This window comes from Tyto alba, unplaced genomic scaffold (assembly GCF_018691265.1).
Source record: "Tyto alba isolate M040663 unplaced genomic scaffold, T.alba_DEE_v4.0 Super-Scaffold_23, whole genome shotgun sequence".
Lineage (NCBI taxonomy): Eukaryota > Metazoa > Chordata > Aves > Strigiformes > Tytonidae > Tyto > Tyto alba.
In genome coordinates, this window is record NW_024881297.1 from 24,091,311 (window position 1) to 24,102,895 (window position 11,585).

The 11,585-nt window shown below is 41.9% G+C and overlaps 1 long non-coding RNA gene across 1 annotated transcript; it reads right to left on the bottom strand.

Annotated features, from left to right (window-relative positions):
- Nucleotides 1-5,375: 5,375 nt before the first annotated feature.
- On the bottom strand, nucleotides 5,376-11,180 carry LOC116962797. Its single transcript, XR_004407820.2, has 2 exons — nucleotides 11,106-11,180; nucleotides 5,376-5,849 (listed from the first exon to the last, which is right to left on the bottom strand). It is a non-coding gene; the product is annotated as an uncharacterized LOC116962797 (long non-coding RNA).
- Between the last annotated feature and the right edge of the window lie 405 nt (nucleotides 11,181-11,585).

An 11,585-nucleotide genomic window follows, 5' to 3' on the forward strand; every position in this document is an offset into this window, starting at 1 on the left:
GCCAGGCTGGCCAGTGGTGCGGGGGGGTGGGAGGGCGCTGGGGCTGAGCGGGGGGTGGGCCCCAGCCGGAGATGGGGGTCCGGTTGTGTTGGTCCCCAAAAAATTGGGAGGGCGGCATGCACCAGGCTGAATGAAACCAGGTTGAGAGTCTCAGGGGGGAAAAAGGCACTTTTCACACCATCTTCATGTGTCCAACTCTATTCAAGGTGCGTACAACAGCTGGAATAGTCATTAGTCTGTATTTAGACAACGCACAATTATGATAGTTCATATGCAAGTTATGAAGGTGATCTCTCTACAACCCTGTCAAAAGGCAGGGCCATCTGAACAAGCACGAGCTGGAGCTGCAGATGAACTGGAGCCGCAAATAAGCTGGAGCTGAAACAAAGCCAGAGAGGGTGAAACCCCGTGGTGGAACCCACACCCCGCGTGGGTCCCTCTGTCACGGGGGGTCCTGGCGTGGCTGGGGCTACCCTGTCCGTCCCTGGTTAAGCGCTGATGCTTGACCTGCTGGTCGCTGCCCTAAGTCCTCTGTCAGCTGAAAAGCTGCAGCTTTAAACAGTAGGTTGCCTCCCTCCCAGAAGCACTGATTTACCAGGGGACTGGATCACTGGGCAACAGAGTCCTCCTGGAAAAGTGTGTTTTGGAAAAAAACCCCAACCCATATGAAACAGGGGCTAGGATAAATATGTTGTTCTTTAGGCCTAGGATTTTTATTAATAATTTTAAGTGAGGTAAAAATTTTCCGGTGGAGCAAGAAATACTTGTTATAACACCTTCTCCAGTTAGTAAATAGCAAACACTAAGAAAATAAGTATTGTTAGAAACAGCTTGGCAACATCTGTCTCATTTCACAACAGCCATAGAAATGCAAATTTGTGTGTGTGTCTGGTATAGCTGTTTCACTTTGAAGACAAGAAATCCTCCCAGCCATACTTGGTACATTGTGTTTCTCATAGCATTCCCCGAGATACAGCAGTGACAACAGATATGATTAGATTCACATAGATGATGTCATTTAGTTTCGCATTTATACAAACATACAGTCAAATCAGGTGAAGTCCTCAAGCTCCTGGAAAGCTATCTATGCTATTTCCATCACAGCATCTGGACTCCCCGAAAAGGTAATACAGCACAGCTCACAGTGCTGCAGCCGCAGTTCTGAAGATTTTTTAAATCAGAACGCTAAGCTGTGACAAATGAAAGGTAGTAAAGGTTTACCTGTTTCTTCAATCTGTTGTGGCCAACTTCTTTTCACTTCATATCACACCCTCTGTCATAATTTATTCTTTTATTTCAGTAGAAACATTTATTCTTACTGGAACGGAGACCAATAATTTATTACTCTGCTGAGTTCAGGCTGGTTACCTACATTTTCACAGATTCAGAAATGAGCTTCTGAAGTGTGGGCCTCCAGCAAAAGTGGGAGTGGGATACTAACATGGTGAAGCAGTAAACTGGGAGTCGGGAGGGAGATGCTCTGTTCCCAGCTCTCCGGTAGACTCCTCTGAGTTCCTGACTATGACCACTCTGTATCTCCACAAGCAAAATACTGTTTTCAACCCTCTGTCTTTTTTCATTTCCTTACATATAAGCCTTCAGAAACAGATATGATTTCTTACAGCAGGATTTTATAGCATCAGATGCATAATGGTTTGCAGGTACTAATGGAAAGTAAATAATGTGTGCTGCCTTCATGAACAGCCTCTGTGGTAGTGGACTTTGCCCCGTGGGAGATCACTGATCACCCTGCAATAACATTGCCTATATTGACATAGCGTTGCATGTCTAATAAGTTATTTGGAAGCGAATTTCTTAAATTACATCTTTTAAGTGTGTTCTCTTCAGCCACGAAGAAGGTACATACTTGTTTTTAAAGAGAGCATGCATAACCACACCTACTAACAATCTTGGAATACAGGTCTGCATTCCTGCTGTATGTTTTCCAGAGAACTTTGCGCTTTGAGGAGCACATCACAGACATGGAAAACTTAGATGCAGGCTGAAGCAGCATAAACTTTGCTGGCCTCAGAATGTCATCCCACTTAGCTTTGAGATTTCCCTAAATGATTTATTTTACATATGCCACTCTTCCTTCCACCTTTACAAAAGGGGCAGTAAAGTCAAGCCTTTCTCCTTCAACAGAGGTAAGGAGGAATTAATCAAAGTACCCAAAGTTCTAGCCTTTGGGTTACCCCTCCTTGAAAGCTGAATTCAGACTCTATGTTTTGCTAAGCCTGTATTTTTTGGCTCACTGAAGTACATCAAATAATGGCACCTGTGAGAGTTCCTTTGTGGATTATGCTTTTACTGACTAGGAACTGGGTTTGAATCATGTAGTCCAACTGCAGAAGCCCTACAGTAAGCCCTGAGGTAACAGCAGTTGCTGTTTTCCTGGTGACTTGGATTAGATCTGAATGGTCAGCTAGAGCTGACAAGGTTTCCCTTATGCCATGGCTCTCACGAAATGCTGTTTCTGCCCAGGCATGTGTGTGCTGCTGAACTGCACGTGAAAGGGGAGGAAGGTGCTGTAACTGTTGAGCAATTTCTGTTAAACTGAAAAGGGAAGTGTTGCTCACATCACTGGCCATGAGATTATCAGCTTTTATTGTCAGAAGTAATTGAATGTCCAGCCCAGGATGCTGGGGCACATTGGTACAACATACACTTTATTAAGCAAACCAAAAGCAAGCAAGCAGAATTTAGCAATAACTTAAGAGCCTAATCATTTAACTCCTTTCTTGCACTGCAATGATGTTAACACAGATCATATCAGCTTGGTTGTTCAATAGGAAATATCACTCCTGCCTCCAAGCCGGATAAATCAGATATTCTGAAGCAGAGAACAGTATTAAGCAAATTATAAACAGTGTTATCTCAGAAATTAATCTTTCAGTTAAACCAGCGAAAGTCAGAGCGCCGATGAGGTTAGATAATCTCCTTGCATGACACACAGTACTGCAATGTGTTGACAACTGGGATGGGGAAATGAGCCAAAAGGCAATCTCTGCGGGCTACTTCACATGCCCCCCCTGCACTGACGTCTCTAGAAGAGCGCAAGTGAAACCCAGCTCAGCGTTCAGTTGTAGTTGTACCAGAGAATTGGAAGAAGCCTGTTTCAGTCAGTCCAGCCTTCCCCTCTTGCAGGCAACCATCCTGTAGCATCTCTTTGGGGAACACTCAAGCTTTATCCTAAAAGCCATTTCCAGTTCCTATCCTCACTAATGTTAATGCTTCAGAATCTTACTCCAATGAGGGTTTGCAATTTTTCCTAATATCTGGACCAACAGTTTTTACCTAATTACCCTTCAGCCAACATCACCCTTTCACTTAGTTCTCCCCCCTATGCTTTGCCCTATGACTTCTTTTAACAATTACAAACAAGCCAGCTTCCACAAGATTTCCACTTTAACAAAATCTCCTCTATACCAGATTGAGTTTGTTATTTTATATACATATATATATATAAGAATTAACAAAATTCAGTGCAATGCCATTGCTTGTTATGTGTCTATAGTAAAAAAATATTGTCCAAAACTTCCTAGGATTGCATTTTCTGACAGCCACATCTTATTCTTGGCTCCTGTTTATCCTGTGTTCAGCTAAAACTCCAGCAATCCTCCTTCATCACTTTGAACAGATGAGCTCTTACAGTGCTTTCTTACAAATTCAGAACCTTGCACAAAATACAATGACATTTACTTCCCACCCCATCTTGTTTTTTTTAACTCCAAGTGTTAACTAGGAGACATTCTTGCATAATCCTTCTTACTGCTTCTGTAAGTTTATTATATGCCTAATTCTTGTGCTACCATCACTACTGCAAATATAAACAGCATAGGTATACCGACCTCAATGTGAAGAATTCTCTGGTAAAACTTCTTCCAGTCTGACAGCTTTTCTGTTTCCCTTGTCTCAGTTTGAGTCATTACACTTTTCTTCTCATATTGTATAAATACTTTATTGATTTACAGGTTGGGTAGATCTGCCACGTTTTTCCTAGCTATGATATCAGTTATCAAAAATATATGGCTCTAAGAAATAAATTCACATTATATTTTATCTAGTTCTGTGAATAAGGAAAAGTTTTCTATTATGGAAACAGCACAAAGAGCATGCACGTGGGAAGTCTCAAGTAAGCAATCTTAGAAAAGCAGAGCAGCTTCCTGCTAAACTCTAAGGAGTCTGGGCTTCAGGCGATCAGTTCAACAATTTCAGTGTTCAAAAAGGCAACGCAATAGGAAATGCAAGCAAAAGATACAAATGTGCTAAACTTCCTGGAAAAGCCAAATACAGGAAAAGGCTTAACGCTATTTTTATTTTTTTTCTTAAAGGAGAAGACTCATATGTGGAAGTATCAAAGCTCCATTATGATTGCACCAGGCTCAAAAAAGCTGAGCTTGCCGAAGAGAAACTCAAAAGTCAGCCATAAGGCACATAAATAGTTTAAATTCCTTTTCTGACACACTGCATCCAGCACAAGTTAATGCTACTGCAGGGCTTGGTTCCTGCTTTGTACATACCACAAACAAGCAGGGAGCTTTTCTGAGACTGAGCAGGAACATGCTTTAGCATGTTAAGAGTCCAAAAGTATTCAAAAAATGTTCTCAAGTAGTTAATTTTTTGAGAAAATAGTGATTGAACTGATGCAGAGAGGCACTATAAAAGACTTCTCTCGGTACCAGGCCAAATTTGCAGTTTGGCTTGCCCATGTCCAAGCTGTACACTACTGAGAAGAGCTGGAGATCTTTTGAGAGACCATACACAACACAGCTTACAAACACAAACCAAACACAAGCTCTTTTTAGTTACACAACCAATAGCTTTTCAGGCCACCCAGAACTCATTCGTCAGTCCAGTCCTATTTTAAGTCATCTACAGCTGATGTTGTTCTAAACTGACAAATAACATGCTTGTCTGAGTTGAACCTACTGGCTTTCTGATGTTGCTGCCTTTAACTGCCGAACACCCCTCTGTGATCCTTAAAGTCATCTGATAATTCATTCCCATCTTCACACGAGCTTTTGTTTCGTATCTGCAAGACACTTTTCAAGAACAGTTCTGGGTGACTATGATAAAGAGAGAAGTGAATGACCCCATACTTACAGCTGGGCTGGGGACCAGAATGGGAGCCAGGGAAATGTCACGCACAGCTCAAGGAAGGAGGAGGCCACTTCCCAGATACATAAGATAAAGGACTTATGTTTCAAGAAATAAGATCCTACATAAATTAAGATATTGCGGACAGCATCTTTTTAAAAATCCTCTGTGAAGACATTTCAAACTGGGATTTGTAGTGTCAGCCTTCTAGATAATACAATAGTTTCTATTCATGTGTATATTACTACTAGCAGAATATGAAGCAGACGCTCCTAAAAGAAACAAATCCAAGGTTTAATAAATTTTTTGCCTGTGACAGCTCATTGTCCAGATGGGAGGGTAACAGATATTACACATCTGTGAACTGCAACACTGGAATGGTTTTGAAAATTTTTGCTGTTAATAAAATCATTGAAGCAGGAAGAGAAGAACAAAGATAATCGCCCCAATGTACGGCACGATTAACTGTTAAATTTTGCAGTGGAGCGCTTCAGTGCTTTTTACAGTAATGATGGCATGGACTCTCGTGTCTGTGTACAGCTTCGATACAGTAAGCGCCATGTCTCCTCATCAAAAGGAAATGCTTTTCAGAGGTCAGCCGTGACACAATGTTGATTCAGAAACGGGGAGAAGATGCCCACAGGCGCTGGGCTGGCATCACACGCTGGCTGCCAAACAGCCACCGCCAGCAAGCGGCTGTCGCTCGGCTCCTCGGGCAACACTAAGGCATATGAAAACCCCAGGATGTCCTGTGGGGTACAATAAGAAGTGTTATTTAATGACTCCTTGCATTTTCATTTTACAAAAGAATAGTTCAAATGTTATTTATTTGAGAAAGAAACTATTCTACGTATTCCCTATAAAAAGCCCCAAAGGAGAAAGGCAGGAGCCTATGCTTAATTTGTTTTTAAAGTTCAAAGTCTGTTCTATTTTAGTCCGTGCAACTACGCACTTGGCAAAGGATTCCTCCTAAAACATCAGTCAGAAATCTAGGCAAAAGCTTTACAATCCCATAAAGAGCCAAAATTATCCTTGCCCAGTCGCTGGCACAGAGACAGAGGAGAGGCAGCGTGTGACTCCCCTGTTTAAGGTCACTGGAGATGCAGGTGACTTCTGTCACGAAGCACATTCAGCCTTTGAAACAGGGCTCTCACGGAACGGTCCCAACACAGGTTTGCCTCCAACCCGCCTCACCTTGGATCCCAGGCAGACACAGAGGCGACACAAGGACATTTTTCTGGGCAGGACCAGGAAGGGCAGGACTGCCACCCTCTATCCCCCGCCAACAGCAGCAGCTAACAAGCTTTCAGAAGGAGCGACAACGGGATTGAATAAAAACAGTGCAAAAACGTCAAGATGGAAAATGTCACACAGCTCAACACTAGTCAGAAGATAAAAATTAACTCTGAAGTTCATTGAATGCAAACAAGAAAAAAAAAAAAACACACCAGGCATATAGCAAATAAATTAACAGTGCTGAAAGCGGAGGGAATGAAAGATTTCACTAATTTGTTGTTTCACAGGAAACCAAAAAAATCTTTGCTTCTCATCAGATTCCATGACAGTTACAACATCTTAACTCTGACATGCTTCTTCATGACTCTGTGTTATACAGAGAAGGTTGTCGCAGGCTGAAACCCCTCTTTGAATCTTCACGATGATTTTGCAGAGAGGGGGTTCTGGATGGATTCTTGAAGGAGGGTAAGGGGATGGGACCAAGAGCTGTGCCAGGGTGGGGGATATGCTCCTTCCACTATGATTTTAATTTGGCCCCAGGGACTTTGTCCAAAAACAGCACAATCAGGCATGCAGGACAAATTCTGCCTTTAGGGACTCCTACAGTGGGGGTTATTTAGGTTGCAGCAGCAGGCCCAAATAAGCTCAGCCAGAAAACTGCTCTTAAATATAACTCATCAAAACAAGTAAAAAGAAACAACATATATAACAATACAGAAGCAGAGCCAGTTCCAAAGAAACAACATATATAATGATACAGAAGCAGAGCTGATTCCAAGTTAAAAGGTTTCTGAGTGTCCCCAGGAGATCTCTGAAGCACTTACGAAGGAAAAAGCAGCCTCACTACTACTACACAGAAGCAAGTGCTTTCTCTCTGGGAATAGCTATGCCTTTTTTCCTCTACTGTTGCTATTACACAGGGATTTGGAGGGAAAAAAATAAAAGTGGCAATCAGGAAGCTTTCAGAAAAGATAGAAGAAGGGTAGTGTCAAAAATATCTGTTCTACCAGTCTCAAAGTCTAAGTGGAGGATTTAAAAATGCATTGAATTTTTAATTTTTTTTTTTTTTGGTAACAGGAGAACAGAGCATTAATGGCAGAGATACTCATGAAGACCTGAATCCTTTTTACAGTGTCTTTAGCTTATTTTCTAGGAGTTCCTTGCAAAACACTGTCATTACAACACATAGCTTAGTCTCCTAGGAAACTGCAGCATAGCCACCACTGCACAAGTAAATTCTATTAATCTCAAGCCTTAACTGTACTTTAAAACCTACTTGCCTCTTAGCACAGCAATCCCTGCAGCTGGTAAAGCCCAGCTGACAAGACGGGCAGGTCTCAACAATGGCAAAACCCATGCTGAATGCAGGGCCAAAACAGTAAACTGTCCAACAGTCCCATCTTCACTGATGTATATGCACAGCAAGGAACAGACTCTCACTTTTTTTTTTTTTTAAAAAAAAAAAAAAAAAAAAAAAAGCTAGGCTAATGCATCGGAACAAGAAGAAAATAGAGACTGTGAAGGAAAGCTAAAAAATACAGCAATTTCTACGTACCTGCTGAAGACCTTGGGATACAAATTTATTAACTGAGAGCCAAGTTAACTCCATTGCTAACAGAGCTCAGCCAAATACTTTCTTATCTCTCTAATCACTGATGGAATGAAGAAACTAGGGATCAAAATGAAAAAAATTTTTATTCAAGCACTTGCATGCCTTTGGTTCTCTTATCTGCTAAGCATCATAAATGTGCAATAGACTCCAGACTTATTTTTTTTTCCTCTCTGCAACAGGAAGATTCACAGAGTTACTGAAGCAAGCTTAAAGGCATAGAGATGTTTGTTCTCTCAGGAAAACTGCATCATCACGCTTTTCCTAATCTTATGAGGATGAGGACATGACCACAGTGTGCTGGAGTGTATTTCCACTCTTACCCAGAAACAAAAGACAGTTATGTGGGTGCCCAGCTGTGCTGAAAGAGGCAGAATCTGTTCAGCAAGTCCCAAGCTCAGAGGACTGAAATTCCTGAGGAAATTCGGTACTTGGCGAATGTCAGCCTAGAGGGATGCATGAATACAGACAGTGACAGCAAAGGAAATGCTGGAGACCTGCTTTAAGGCTTTGTGACACCAGCCAGGTAGCACTAAGGACATGCCAGTCTCCCCCTGTGACCTGCCATGCGTGGGCTATCTTCAGCCCCACTGGTAACAGCTATTGACAGAGGAGTTTCAGGCATTTTGGACTGGTATTAACAGCTTTTAGAAGGAACAAGAGTGAAAGAATGATTTAAAAGGATAACCAGGTAAAATGTTCAAGATAAGGAATTAACAAGCCAAAGTACTTAAGAACTGTCCTGGTTTTAGCTGGGATAGAGTTATTTTTTCTTCTTAGTAGCTAGAATAGTGCTGTGCTTTGGATTCTGTATGGGATTTGGTATGAGAAGAATGCTGATAACACACTGATATTTTCAGCTGTTGCTGGGAGATCAAGGACTTTCCAACTCCCCGTGTCCTGCCCGTGCGCAGGTACACAAGCAGTTGGGAGGGAGCACGGCCAGAGCACCAGGCCCAAATTGGCCAGTGAAATATTCCATATCATGGAGCGTCATGCTCAGTACATAAAGGAGGGGTGGCTGGGAAGGAGGGGGTTCTCTCTTGCTTATGGGATTGCAATTGCAGGATCTTGGTATTTTGGGATCGCTAGAGAGAAACAGGCTGGGTATCAGTTAGCGGGTGGTGACCAATCACATTGTGCATTGCCCATCTGTACTTTCTATTATTGTTATTATTTTATTTTATTACAATTATTAAATTCAGTTTATCCCAACCTATGAGTCTCCCTTTACCCCTGCAAATCCCTCCCCCACGCCCCGGGGCGGGGGGAGGTGAGTGAGCGGCTACATGGTGTTTGGCTGCCAGCTGGGTTCAAACCACGACAAGAACTCAAACCCCATTCAAGTCAAGAGACTTCTCAGTGCCAGATACTTTAGAGAACAGGATCTTGGTTGCCAAAGGATTTTCCTTACCTAATAATTCATCTCCCTGCTACAGACTCCTTGTACCTGGGACGTATGTTCCAGCTAACTTGAGGAAGATTGCTACATTAGAAAACACATAAATTTTTTGTGAATTAGGACAGAAAAATGGTCACTTTCCACCACCCATTCTGGACAGTGTGCAACACATCCCTTGTACCTTCATCACCCACACATCAGTAAGCAGCTTTTTCCTCTACAAGGAAGCCCTCAATAGTTTGCCAGTGACTAATTTAGCTCCCTTCTCACATATATTAATTAAATTGTCACCCAAATGAGGCCTGGAATATGAGCCCTTTTCCCTTGTAATGCTTTAAAATGCAATTAAAAGTAAGTGGTACATCTAAAATATGCCCAGACACACAGAGACAGGTTCCAGAAGCAGAAACATTTGCTGCAAGCAACATCCATTCTGGACACGAGGTGATGCGCCAGGGCAAGCCAAGAAGCAATTGGGCTTAATTAACTTACATTTAATGAACATAAAACCTAGACACTGCACTCCATAACGACTCTGTCTCAAACACCACCCAACCAAATACCTTGGACTGTGGTGTAACAGTCCTTCCCCTTCCATGCCACTCAGACTCCTGCTATTTCAGTGAAGCCCGGGGCTGGCCAAGGTGTTTTCCCCAGCACCCTGGGCCCCTGCTGTGCCCTGGGAAGGAGCTGGTTCACCTGAGGCTGCACCAAGAGCAGCCTTTTCATCACAAGGGCTTTACCCAGTCACACCCCTCCGGCCACTTGGTGGTAGGGTGTTGTTTTCAATAATACATGCTTTCCCACAAAGAATTTCATCTCAGCTGCTTCACTTCTCTGTTAATTGGAAAATATATACAGGCTGGGGCTGATATAAAGACTTCTGACAACTGCATACAAAGACATAAGAACATTATCTGGATAGTACAAGGCTAAAATTTGAAAAGACCACAAGCTTGCACATAAGTTAAAAACACTATTGGTAAATCCAATTCCCCTTTCCTGTTCTCATTCCCTTTTGGCTACTGTGTAAAACAGAGCTGATGAAAGCTCAGTTTCTTCAGAGTGAGTGCAGAAGGAATATGGATGATTTCATATGCATTTGGAGACATTCTCAGAAGAAACTGAGGTATTGGCAGGAGTTAAGGGAAGTTAGCTGTCCACCTGCCTGTATAAGCTTGAAACAACCCAAAGCCACATGCTGCTTGACCCATCTATTCTCAAAATCCTGATACCAATCTACCAACAGTTCTTCACCCTACACGTTTGCAACACTCTCTTGGACCTTTGGTGACTGCAAATCAGTTTGGTAACCATCATCTAAAACAACAGATAAGCACCTTAAAAAAGAAATGACTACCCAGCATATGCACATTTTTAAAAATCCTCTCTAATTTCCTCCTTTCTGGTGCTAAGCAAGCACACAGTAAAACAAACAAAATATCCAACTGAAAATAGATTTTCTGTCTAGGTAGCTTTTAAGATGAGTGAATGATGAAAAAGCCTGAACCCTTGGCTCTTTTAAGTAAACAGTCCTAGAGAAGACAATGCTACAGAGTGAAAGGAGGAAAGTAAAAAGCAGATGAAGCTGTTCTGGCAGGGGGGAGAGGCTAAGAAAAAAACTTCCAAAACTTAGAGTAAAGCCCAGGATAGAAAGAATCAGTCAAAGCCAGGTTGTTCTTGAATTTGCATGCATCCTATAAAAGGTCTGACCAAGATACTTTGCTAGTTTTAGAAAACCCATACTGCTTAACTCACTGTGCATCCTGAGCAACAGATACATTGAAGTAAGTGTCTGTTGGATCTGGCAGAATGAACATCCTTCTGACCTGCAGAAAAATAAGAACAGTTTGAAGTGGATTTGTTTTGAACCATATGTTGTTCTATGCACATTTAAAAAAAAAAAAAATTTCTCAAACCTTTCCGTGGCACTGCAATTGTTACTTTAAAGGATTTTGTATACCCCTGATCACATCTGGTTCCTTCAGACGCTGCTCTGGATGCAAAATAGATATGCTGTGAAATAAAAGCTACTTTACACCATGGTGTTGCCATTATTTGTTAACATCTAGCTCTACTACTCTTTTTTTTTTTTTTTTTTTTTTGTTTTAATTCAGCATAACTTGCTGCACACTCAATCATAGAGACCTGTTGCAGTTTATTCAGCTTTTGAACTGCAATTATATCCCTGCTAGCTGCAAGTTGCAGTGGATATCTGAATGCTGCCCTATTTCATCT